General features: G+C 43.1%; 1 long non-coding RNA gene across 1 annotated transcript in view; it reads right to left on the bottom strand.

Annotated features, from left to right (window-relative positions):
* Positions 1-860: 860 nt before the first annotated feature.
* The window catches only part of LOC103103347 (uncharacterized), a 308,316-nt gene continuing 296,001 nt past the window's right edge, over positions 861-13,175 (bottom strand). Inside the window, exon 35 of the long non-coding RNA XR_008914376.1 lies at positions 861-2,449. This is a non-coding gene — a long non-coding RNA (uncharacterized LOC103103347). The remainder of the gene's footprint in view (positions 2,450-13,175) is intronic.

Below are 13,175 nucleotides of genomic sequence, written 5' to 3'. Positions count from 1 at the left end.
GATACATCGATAGATCGTTAGATAGATAGACAGATAGACAGACAGACAGAGAGTGAGAGAGAGAGAGAAATACGCACATATATCCATAAACACATGGACACATAGATATTGCCCAATGGGTCTTGCAGACTGAAAGACAGGATGATAGACACACAGAAAGACAGACAGATAGACAAAATGACAGAGACACTAGTCCATATGTCAGTCTTTCTGTATGTCTGTCGATCTGTCTGTCTGTGTCTGTCAGTTCGTTTTTCTCTCATTCTGTCCATATATCAATCTATTGATCTAACTGTATCTATCTATCTATCTATCTATCTATCTTGCTATCTGTTTATCACTGTTGGCCTGTCTATCCATCTGCTTGACTTTCTGTGTACCTCTCAGTCTGTCTGTCTCTCCATTCCATCTTCCCTAGGTCTGTCCTTCCGTCTATCTGTCTCTGTCTGTCCCTCTGTTTTACTCTCTGATATTCTGATGTTCTATTAATCTTTCAGTGTCTCTGACTATCTCTCATTCTGTCTGTTTCTGTTTCTTTGACTCTTCATTCTATCTTCCTATCTATTTATCTCTCTATCTGTCTGTCTCTCCCCCTGTCTATCTCTGTCTGTGTCTGACTATGTGTCTCTCTATGTGCTATCTCTATATCCGTCTATCTTCCCTCCTACCTATCTGACTACCCACCTGCCAGTCTGCCTGCCTATTTGTCTTTCTGTTTGTCTGTCTCTATCTCTCTGGATTCTCACGGGATCAGGGAACAAGTACAAAACTTTGGGGTCTCCAAACTACAAGCTCCTCCGGAAACCCAGGCTACACCAATCCCACTGGGCCACAAGGTTGGGGCTTCTAGATTCCAGGTTGACAATAGGGAAACCGGGAATGCCATTGACCTTTGACGAAGGTCTCTGTCTGTCAGTCCTCCTGTCTGTCTGTCCCCTTGGCCATCTCTCAGTCTATATGGATATAGAGCTAGAGATAGAATGTGTTTTGTAGCCTTGTGCCCTGAGGAACTGCACACTGCAGTGTTCTCCAGCAGTCCCTCCATCTCATTTCCTGGGAGGGATTGGTCTTGAATTGGACCGAGGCAGGGATAGGGATATTCCTCGCTACTGTTGTGTGTGATTGGCTTATAAATGGATCAATCCTGGGCTCAGGAGAGGCCATTCGCTTTGTCCCTCTCGTAACTCGGGATTGGTCGAATTCGGGAGCACTCCAAGGCAGGACTCAAAGGGGTGGGACTCCTGGAGCACACTGGGGGTTGTAGTTCCCCAGGAGGTCACAACACTTGAAAACCCTCAAAAGATAGACAGACAGATGCACCAAACAGCACGCAGATAGACAGAATAACATAGCAACTAATCTCTCTGTCAGTCCTTCTGTCTGTCCAGTTGTCTATCTCTCCGTTTTCATAGATACATAGAGATAGTATGGCTTTTCAAGTATTGTGGCTTGGGAGACTGCATCTCCCAGCATGCTCCAGGGGCCCTTACTCCTTATTTCCGGGGAGGGATTTGTCTTGAATTGGACCAGTTCTATGCTAGTCGAGGGAATGATGTCCAATATTTCCTTTACTGGGATTGGTCTTGAAAAGTATTAATTCCGTGCTAAGGAGAGTTCATGGCCATTGTCCCTCCTCTATCATGGAATGGGTCCAATTCAAGACCAATCCCAAACAAGGACTCAAACGGATGGTCCTGCTGGTGCACACTGTGGGTTGTATTTACCCAGGCTTCAACAGGTTAAAAAGCACAAAAGTCAGACACACAGGCTGATAGATGGACAAACAGGCATGTCTCAATGCTGAGGTTTAGCTATCATTTAACAGAGGTGAGGACAGGGCACAGAAAGAAGGGGTTCGGGCAGGAGGTTTGCCCCAGGCCATGGGGCTAGTTCTTGATATCTGCAGCATTAAAGAAGGGGTGTTTCTCTTGGGCATCTCATTCAAAGGGGTAAGAAGCCTGAGTAGAAGCAGTGAAAGGTGGGGACTGCAGCTGAGTAACAGCTCATCTCTCCACAGTTTGTGCAGTATCCTCACTAGATTGCATGGAATCTCAATGGCGGTAAACATTCTGTGTCATTTTGACTCACTTTGTTTCATAGTCTGCCCGAGGAAATGCCATTTTTGTTTAGTAAATGCTCCTTGTTGGGAAACGTCAGGACAACAGGTTAAGATCCCTGTAAGTAAGGCGCAGAGCTTAGCCTCTGAGATCTTGATTCCTTGATTTCCTATTCAAGACTTCCAGCACCTCAGGGTCAGTCTGATCAGAAGGGTTTGGACGCATCATGCAGTCTGCCACAGCCACTCACCTCACTGGCCAAAGTGGAGGTCTGCCACTCCTCCTCCAATCTTGAACCAAATACATCTTCTGAGCCATCTGAACACAACCGGGTCACCATCACATGCTTTGCTTGCCAGCAACCACTTATTTTGATTTTCTAGGGTGGACAGCTGAGAAGGAGAATGGAAAAGATCGACTGATTGATAAATTAGATAGAGGGACAGACCAATGGACAGATTGACAAACACTGGAGATCGATTGATTAACAGATACATACATAGACAGGAACATACATACATACTTATATGGAGACAGATACCCAGAGAGGACTGATGGGCAGACAGATAGACAGACTGAGAGATACATAGACAGAATGGCAGTAAGACAGAATAACAGATAAAGGAAGTTCTCTGTCAGTCAGTCCTCTTGTCTGTCGGTCCAGTTTTCTATCTCTCAGTCTATATGGATATAGAGCTAGAGATAGTGTGGCTTTTCCTGGGTTGTGGACTGAGGAACTGCATCCCCCAGTTAGCTCAAAGAGTCCCTCCCCCATCTTTCCTGGGCAGGATTGGTCTTGAATTGGTCCATTCCTAGGCTGGGTTATAAATGAGGCTCCCTACTTTCCTTTGTGTGATTGGTCTTTAGGTGGACCAATCCTGGGCTAAGGAGGGGCCATGGGCATTGTCCCGCCCCCACCACAGGATTTGTCCAGTTCCGGACCAATCCTAAGCCAGGACTGAAAAGGGAGTGATTCCTGGGGCACAATGGGGGTTGTAGTTCCCCAGCCTTTCAGAATACTTGAAAACCCACAAAAGAGACAGAGAGATTGATAGATGGACCAACCAGTAGGCAAATAGACAGAGTAACAGATCAAATACTCTGTCTATCAGTCCTTCTCTCTGTCCAGATGTCCATCTCTCATTCTACATAGATTCATACAGAGATCCTGTGGGTTTTCAAGGGTTGTGGCCTAGGGGACTACATTACCCACTGTGCTCCAGAGGTCCCTAACACTTATTTCCAATGAGGGATTGGTCTTGAATTGGACTAATCCTAGGCTGGGTGACAAATGATGCTCCCTACTTTACTGTGCCTGATTGCTAAAGAGATGGACCAATTCTGGGCTAAGAAGGGACAATGGGTATTGTCCCTCCCCGACCACAGGATTGGTCGAATTCTGGACCAATCCCAAGCCAGGACTCAAAAGGTACAGATCCCTGGGGCACAATGGGGCTTGTAGTTCCCGAGGCTGTCACTACACTTCAAAACCCACAAAAGAAACACAGACAGGCTGACAGACATAAGAACCAGTAGGCGAATAGACAGAATAACACATCAAATAATCTGTGGGTCAGTCTAGCTGTCCATGTCTCCTTCTACATAGAGAGATCCGGTGGGTATTCAATGGTTGTGGCCTACGGGACTATATCTCCCAGCATACTACAAGGTTCCCTCCCTCTTATTTCCTGAGAAGGATTGGCCTTGAATTTGACCAGTCCCCTGCTGGGTAAGAGATGATGCCCATTTCCCTTTCATGGGATTGGTTTTGAGATGGACCAATCCCATGCTAAGGAGGGACCACAGACAAAGTCCATCCCCCAACACAGGATTGGTCCAATGCAAGACCAATCCCAAGCCAGGACTCAAAGGGATGTTACCACTAGGTCACATTGGGAGTTGTAGTTCCCCAGGATGTCACAACACTTTAAAACACACAAATGACATACACACAGTGTGATCCATGCAAAAACAAGCAGGCAGATAGATACATAAACTACACCGATAGGAACACAAAGACATAGATAGATCGATAGATCGATAGATACATCGATAGATCGTTAGATAGATAGACAGATAGACAGACAGACAGAGAGTGAGAGAGAGAGAGAAATACGCACATATATCCATAAACACATGGACACATAGATATTGCCCAATGGGTCTTGCAGACTGAAAGACAGGATGATAGACACACAGAAAGACAGACAGATAGACAAAATGACAGAGACACTAGTCCATATGTCAGTCTTTCTGTATGTCTGTCGATCTGTCTGTCTGTGTCTGTCAGTTCGTTTTTCTCTCATTCTGTCCATATATCAATCTATTGATCTAACTGTATCTATCTATCTATCTATCTATCTATCTTGCTATCTGTTTATCACTGTTGGCCTGTCTATCCATCTGCTTGACTTTCTGTGTACCTCTCAGTCTGTCTGTCTCTCCATTCCATCTTCCCTAGGTCTGTCCTTCCGTCTATCTGTCTCTGTCTGTCCCTCTGTTTTACTCTCTGATATTCTGATGTTCTATTAATCTTTCAGTGTCTCTGACTATCTCTCATTCTGTCTGTTTCTGTTTCTTTGACTCTTCATTCTATCTTCCTATCTATTTATCTCTCTATCTGTCTGTCTCTCCCCCTGTCTATCTCTGTCTGTGTCTGACTATGTGTCTCTCTATGTGCTATCTCTATATCCGTCTATCTTCCCTCCTACCTATCTGACTACCCACCTGCCAGTCTGCCTGCCTATTTGTCTTTCTGTTTGTCTGTCTCTATCTCTCTGGATTCTCACGGGATCAGGGAACAAGTACAAAACTTTGGGGTCTCCAAACTACAAGCTCCTCCGGAAACCCAGGCTACACCAATCCCACTGGGCCACAAGGTTGGGGCTTCTAGATTCCAGGTTGACAATAGGGAAACCGGGAATGCCATTGACCTTTGACGAAGGTCTCTGTCTGTCAGTCCTCCTGTCTGTCTGTCCCCTTGGCCATCTCTCAGTCTATATGGATATAGAGCTAGAGATAGAATGTGTTTTGTAGCCTTGTGCCCTGAGGAACTGCACACTGCAGTGTTCTCCAGCAGTCCCTCCATCTCATTTCCTGGGAGGGATTGGTCTTGAATTGGACCGAGGCAGGGATAGGGATATTCCTCGCTACTGTTGTGTGTGATTGGCTTATAAATGGATCAATCCTGGGCTCAGGAGAGGCCATTCGCTTTGTCCCTCTCGTAACTCGGGATTGGTCGAATTCGGGAGGAATCCCAAGGCAGGACTCAAAGGGGTGGGACTCCTGGAGCGCACTGGGGGTTGTAGTTCCCCAGGAGGTCACAACACTTGAAAACCCTCAAAAGATAGATGGACAGACCGATACATGCACTAAACAGCAGGCAGATAGACAGAATATCATAGCAACTAATCTGTCTGTCAGTCCTTCTGTCTGTCCAGTTGTCCATCTCTCCGTTTTCATAGAAACAGAGATAATATGGCTTTTCAAGGGTAGTGGCTTGGAGGACTGCATCTCCCAGCATGCTCCAGGGACTCAGGATGGACTCCAAAGAACAAAAGAACTTGGGGAGCCTATATACCACTCAAGGTGACCTGGGCGCTTTAGGATTAGAGGGACAGTTGATTGACTTTACAATGGTAAGAAAGGAAAATGAAGAGTTCCAGACAGGAATAATAGGAGGGGCTGGGGCCCTACAATGGACACAAAAGGGAAAGACTCAGCCTAGGGCTGGGTCACCTTGGTCATGGACCTTAGCCCAGGGGGAAGAAACCATTGGGACAAAAGGGATGCTTAATATTGGATGGAATTAGCTGTTCCCACCCAAACTACCAGGAAGTTCAGTCTGCTGAAGAGGGACCTTCCCTCAGGGGGAAACCTCTCCTGTGACAAGGTCAAAACCTGGGGTTTCTACACTCAAACTAAATAAACTGGGGCTCTCTAGATTTCTATGTTGACATGTGTGTGTGTGTGTGATTTCTGGAGTAAAGAAAGTTCATTTGAGCATGGGCAACTATGTACCTGACTGGTTTTTCAATTGTCAAAGGACACGAAATATGGGGGAAAAGGTTTTGCTTTCAATGCTAAAGAAACCCTGAACATTTTTTAATTGAGCCTCAAATTTCCTCTCTAGGAGCAGCTTTAGCCATAGGCCAAAGTGCTTTGAGGCAAGGAGAATAGAAAGGCAAATTGGCAGCCCAAAGGAAATTAGAGTAAAAAATGAAAAAAAGAAGGAATAGTAGAGGTGCTCCTAGTTAGAGGAAATTTTGAACCTTTTCCTTAGTAACCCTAAGTTTTGTTTTTGGAGCAAAAATGTTACCAGTTTGAGTTTTTGAAAAAGGAAAAGCATCATCCATTATAACCTGATTTGGGGCATTTTGAAGGTCAATTTCCAGAGTGCAACCATTTCAATAGATAAGGTTTTGTTTGAAAAGACCAGGGAATACTGAGAACTGATTTTCCTTTTGAAGTGGAGAGAACTAATGACTTTGTTCCCATTATTTCTGATGATCATTGGAACATGACTGCTAATAGACAAAGGAATTCCCCACCTGGGAAACTCCTAAGATATTTCTAGAATGCCCTAGATTTTATCCCCCCCCCCCAGTTCTGGCCTGGGGGTGAAGATATGAAAACCTATGAAAGGGAAGGTTTACCTCAAGATGTTTCCTGGGAGCAAAAATCCTGGAACAGATTTTTCTCCAGCCCAGAATCTAAAGAAGTGCTCAAGGAGACATCTTAGGAGACATCTGAAGGAGTCCCCCAGATACGGTATCCGGTGAAGGACTGTGTCCTGCATTTTCAATAACTTTAGAAATATTTCTACAGCAGAGGGAAAACTGGCCATTTGATCTCCCCTGAGAATTCTATTTACCTGGAGCCAAGGCCCTATAAGTAGAGAACCTAGAAAGGACTGAGTTAGTCCCCAGACTTGGTTGAAGAAGGAAAGTTGAAAATAGGAGCATTTTTCCTTGTTAAGAGAATGGAAAGGAACATCTGTCCATTGGAGAAGTCACAGCAAAGATTCCAGAGTGCTGGGTTGTCTCAAAGTCGAATCAGAAGACGTTAGGAAAGAAATGATGGAGCCTAGAAGGAATTGGTAGTAAGAAAGATAATCTTAGCATGGCGAGAGAGAATTGAGATCTATAGGTGAATTCTATGGAAAGATCGTGGGGAAAAGAAATGCTATGGAGGAAAATGGGTTAGGATACAGTCACAAGGGCCAATGGAAGGGCTTGGGATTGGCTCAGCTAAGTGTCTATCAAGATCTATAGCTGACTGCTGGTCATTACCAACTTCTACCTGGTATTAATATTCCAAATTAGGGAGCTTTTCTCCCCCATTTGAAGTTACTTCCCACTTTTCTCTTGTTAGATCAAATGTTCTGTCATCCTATGATGAAATCCTCATAAAGGCAAGGCCTAGAATATGGGGATTAATTTAACAATCATTTTGGTCTACAGACTGGCATGATTATATTTTGTTCAGTAGTTAAAGGGGAATGAAAACGGTTTTCCAATCCCTCGCTCCCCAACCTCCCAAAAGTTAGGTTGGCAGCGTGTGTGTGTGTGTGTGTGTGTGTGTGTGTGTGTGTGTGTGAGTGTGTTTCATTTTTAATCTCGAGAATTTTTGAGCTAATTTCAATTTTGAAACTTTTATATTTAAATTTCAAATTTGTTTTGAAGATGAAATTATGGGTAAAGCCTTGGGTTCTCCTGACTATTTGAATGTTCAACATTATTTCCAAGTTACTTTTGAAAAAACAATGGTAGAAAAATTCACAGTTTATGAGATTCTGGCACTAGGAAGAGGATTCTCCATTTTAACTAGCATATTTACAAAATTTAATGGCCAAGACCGATAGTCTACACAGAACATTGCAACTTGCATTCCTGCTATTGGGTTTAGACGAACATCAGTACTGGGACCCCTTTTTGTCATTTGAGTAAGCAGTACCTCTGCCAATCCCGAACAACTAATAGGTGACTCTGCCTGGTGTTTCAAAGTGTGAATCTATCCAATAATGTGGTCACTGTGATGCAAGGTATCAATAATAATGTGTCTCCTCTTGAAAATGGAGGCTACACAGATTGGCTAATATTACAGCAGGGGAAGGATTGCATATTGGAGGGGCTGAACACAAAGGGGAGGGACTATAGGGGCACAATGGGGGTTGTAGTTCCCCAAGTTGACACAACACTTCAAAACCAAGGAAAGAGACACAGAAAGGCTGACAGATGTCCCAACCAGTAGCAGAATACACAGAATAACAGATCAAATAATCTGTCTGTCAGTACTTCTGCCTGTCCAGCTGTCCATCTCTCCGTCAACATAGATTCATAGAGTGAGATCTTGTGGGTTTTCAAGAGTTGTGGCTTGGGGACTATATCTCCCAGCATGCTCCTGGGGTCCCTACCCCTTATTACCGGTGAGGGATTGTTCTTGAATTTGAGGAATGCTATTCTGGGCAAGGGATGATGCACATTTTCCTTTCATGGGATTGGTTTTAAAATGGAACAATACTAAGGAGGGACCATGGACATTGACCCTCCCCAAACAGGGGATTGGTCCATTGCGAGACCAATCCCAATGCGGGACTCCACACAAACGACATACACATTGATTGACCATTGCACAAACAGGTAGGCAGATAGATACACAGACTACGTTGACAGATACATAAAGATAAAGAGAGAGAGAGAGAGAGAGAGAGAGAGAGAGAGAGAGAGAGAGAGAGAGAGAGAGAGAGAGAGAGAGAGAGAGAGAAATACATACATACATCCATAAACACATGAACACATAGATATAGCCAGGTGGGATATGCAGACAGAAGGACAGTCTGATAGAACATAGACAGGCAGGCAGATAGACAAAATGACAGAGAAACTAGTCCATCTGTCAGTCTTTCTGAATGTCTGACAGTCCCTTTCTCTATCATTCTTTTTATATTTCAGTCTATTGATCTATCTCTATTGCTATCTGTCTATCCCTGTCTGTCTATCCATCTGCCTGACATTCTGTGTCTCTCTCAGTCTGTCTGTCTCTACATTCCATCTTCCCTAGGTCTGTCCTTCCATCTATCTGTCTCTGTCTGTCCGTTTGTTTCTCTCTCCAATATTCTGTTGTTCTATTAATCTTTCAATGTCTCTGAGTATATCTCATTCTGTCTGTTTCTGATTCTATGTCTTTTTGTTCTATCTTCCTATCTATTTATCTCTCGATCTGTCTGCCTGCCTGTCTATCTCTCTGTCTGTATCTGACTATGTGTCTCTCTATGTGCCATCTCTATATCCGTCTATCTGCCCTCCTACCTATCTGACTACCCATCTGCCAGTCGGCCTGCCTATCTGTCTTTCTGTTTGTCTGTCTCTATCTCTCTGGATTCCCATGGGATCAGGGAACAAGTAGAAAACTTTGGGGTCTCCAACCTATAAGATCCTCCATAAACCCAGGCTACACCAGATCCCACTATGCCACAAGTTTGGGGCTTCTTGATTACAGGCTGACAATAGGAACACCGGGAGGGCTATTAACCTCTGACATTACCTCAGAGAAGGGAATAGAGAGATTGGTGTGAGAGCAAAAGTGTGTTCTAAAATTTTAACCTTGTCTTTGCAAGATAGGATTCACGGTGGTGTCAATCAACAGAATAGGTTCTGCATCTTGCATTCCTTTTAATTTTTACAGCTGTTTAACAAATAACCAGATAAACAACAGACAAGGAATCACATAGGAATTTACTAGTCTGTACTATGATCTTCAAAACTTCAAGGAATTCTGTATTCTGCAAAAAACAATACTGTGCCTGCATTAATAGGCCACCATTGGCAAATACAGTTTCTGGTTTTTCCTGATTTGATGCAGTGAATGTATTCACAGCATCAGCAATAAGGTGTGTCAACATGGAATCTAGAAAGCCCAAACTTGGGGCCTAGTGGGATCTGGTGAAGCCTAGGATTCAGGAGTAGCTTGTAGGTTGGAGACCCCAAAGATTGTACCTGTTCCCTGTTCCCATGGAAATCCACCCTGAGGGAATCCCAGGTGAGCAGTTTCAGACTGAGTGGGGGACCCTCAGGTGAATAACAATCCTAGTTAGGTACTCTCCCCTATTGTATCAAGAGATGCTTTCCCAAGAAAATCCACACTTGGCAGGGACCATTTTTCAGTACCCACTGTAACCACCCCCCTCTCTTAGACCCTTGCCTTTGGCTAAGATTCCTTTCCTAAGCTTCATTGTATCCTGTCAGTGATTTTCTTTGTAGATGCAGCAATGTCTCTCATCTTTCCCTGCTCCTCGATTTCTTCCATATGGTAGAGAGGTTGCCCAAATTCTTTTTTTTTTAAATTTTATAGTAGTTTATTTGATCATTTCCATGCATTATTCATTAAAGACAAAGATCATTTTCTTTTCTTCCTCCCCACCCCCCGTATCCGACGCGTGATTCCACTGGGTATCACATGTGTTCTTGATTCGAACCCATTGCCATGATGTTAATATTTGCATTACAGTGTTTGTTTAGAGTCTCTCCTCTGTCATGTCCCCTCAACAGCTGTAGTCAGGCAGTTGCTTTTCCTCGGTGTTTCTACTCCCACAGTTTGTTCTCTGCTTATGGATAGTGTTTTTTCTCCTAGATCCCTGCAGATTGTTCAGGGACATTACACCGCCACTAATGGAGAAGTCCATTACGTTCGATTATACCACAGTGTATTAGTCTCTGTGTACAATGTTCCCCTGGTTTTGCTCCTCTCACTCTGCATCTTTTTCTGGAGGTCGTTCCAGTCTCCATGGAATTCCTCCACTTTATTATTCCTTTTAGCACAATAGTATTCCATCACCAACATATACCACAATTTGTTCAGCCATTCCCCAATTGATGGGCATCCACTCGTTTTCCAATTTTTGGCCATCACAAAGAGCGCAGCTATGAATATTCTTGTACAAGTCTTTTTCATTATTATCTCTTTGGGGTACAGACCCAGCAGTGCTATGGCTGGATCAAAGGGTAGACATTCTTTTATCGCCCTTTGGGCATAGTTTCAAATTGCCCTCCAGAATGGCTGGATCAGTTCACAACTCCACCATCAATGAATTAATGTCCCTACTTTGCCACATCCCCTCCAGCATTCATTACTTTCCATAGCTGTCATGTTAGCCAATCTGCTAGGTGGGAGGTGATACCTCAGAGTTGTTTTGATTTGCATCTCTCTGATTATAAGAGATTTAGAACACTTCTTCATGTGCTTATTAATAGCTTTGATTTCTTTATCTGAATACTGCCTATCCATGTCCCTTGCCCATTTATCAATTGGGGAATGGCTTGATTTTTTGTACAATTGATTTAGCTCTTTATAAATTTGAGTAATTAAACCTTTGTCAGAGGTTTTTATGAAGATTATTTCCCAATTTGTTGTTTTCCTTCTGATTTTAGTTACATTGGTTTTGTTTGTACAAAAGCTTTTTAATTTGATGTAGTCGAAATTATTTATTTTACATTTTGTGATTCTTTCTATGTCTTGCTTGGTTTTAAAGTCTTTCCCCTCTGTAAACCTCAAAATTCCTTAGACTTATAAATGTTGGAAATTTCACCATTGGGATATTTCATACTTGGAAAATTTCTTACTGATAGTCTATTGGAATGGGAACCCCATTGGCATGGGAGGTTCCTTCTCTTCCCTTTTTCAGATTACTTTAGGACAGAAACCTTTTGCTGAACAATGGAAAGGACTTTGACCTATGCTTAAGCATAGAACAGGAATTTCTTTGAATCATGATTGATTTTAGAATTGATACAATGGAGATACTTGGAATAAATCTCCACCCTATTCAGTCCTAACAGGATTGAGTAAGGGCTGCAGCCTAGATCAAAGATTTAATCATTTGAAAATATGACCTTCAACAGACATGTGCAAAAGCCAGAAACCTCTGGGCGGTCCTGGGTTAAGCTAGAGCCTCCATTGGCACAGGGAAATTGATGAACAGTGATTGGTAGATGGGAGAACTGAGAGGAGGAACTTGGATGGTTTCCTTAAAGACAGGAGGGTCTGGAGACTTGAGGTAGTGGAGGAGTTTGCAGTGGACTCGGAGAAGCTTGCGCTGAAGGAAGCTGAAGGTGGGGGCCTCTGAGACTGTTTCTCCATTTTGGTCACGTGAGTGATAGGGACTGATCTCTTTTCTTTGCCTCAGCTATCTAAGGGCTTGGGCTTTTGGCCCAGCCTAAACAGAAGGGGTATTTAAGCCCTATTCCCTTCTCTCCCTTTTTCTTTCTCTCTATCTCTAATTCCTTTCTTGCTCCTATTGTAATTAAACTCCAAAAAAGGCTGACGGCTGACTTGAGTTTTTCATTTAGGAATTACATAGCTGATTCCTTGGCGACCTTAAATTAATATATATCAGTCTTTTAAAGTGATTCCCTTTTAACACCTCCCAAAGGTCTGACATGTATACTATTCTGTGTTTACCCAATTTACTTATGGTTTCCTTCTTTATGTTTAAGTCATTCATCCATTTTGAATTTATCTTGGTGTAGGGTGTGAGGTGTTGATCAATTCCTAATCTCTCCCACAGTGTCTTCCAATTTTCCATTGGCATGATTATATTTGTTCAGCAGCTCAAGGGGAATGAAAACAGTTTTTCAATCCCGAACATCCCAACCTGCCCAAAGTTAGGTTGGGAGGGTGTGTGTGTGTGTGTGTGTGTGTGTGTGTGTGTGTTTGTATGTGAGTCTGTGTCTGTGAGTGTGTGTTTGAAACTTTTAAATATGAATTTCAAAATTGTTTTGAAGGTGAAATTGTGGTTAAAGACTTGGGTTTTTATGACTAATTGATAGCTCGGCATTATTTCCAAGTTAACAGGTTCAAGGATGTTACTTTTGAAAGAACAATTATAGAGAAATTCACAGTTTGAAAGATTCCAGCACTAGGAAGAGGATTCTCCATTTTACCTAGCACATTTGAAAAATTTAATGGCCAAGACTGATACAGTGAATGGAACGTTGCAACTTGCATTCTTGCTATTGGGTTTAGACGAACATCAGTCCTGGGACCCCTTTTTGTCATTTGAGTAAGCAGTACCTCTGCCAATCCCGAACAACTAATAGGTGACTCTGCCTGGTGTTTCAA

Source organism: Monodelphis domestica, chromosome X (assembly GCF_027887165.1).
Source record: "Monodelphis domestica isolate mMonDom1 chromosome X, mMonDom1.pri, whole genome shotgun sequence".
Classification (NCBI taxonomy): Eukaryota; Metazoa; Chordata; class Mammalia; order Didelphimorphia; family Didelphidae; genus Monodelphis; species Monodelphis domestica.
Note: the sequence above shows the minus strand (reverse complement) of the source record. Positions and strands in the feature narration are given on the sequence as shown.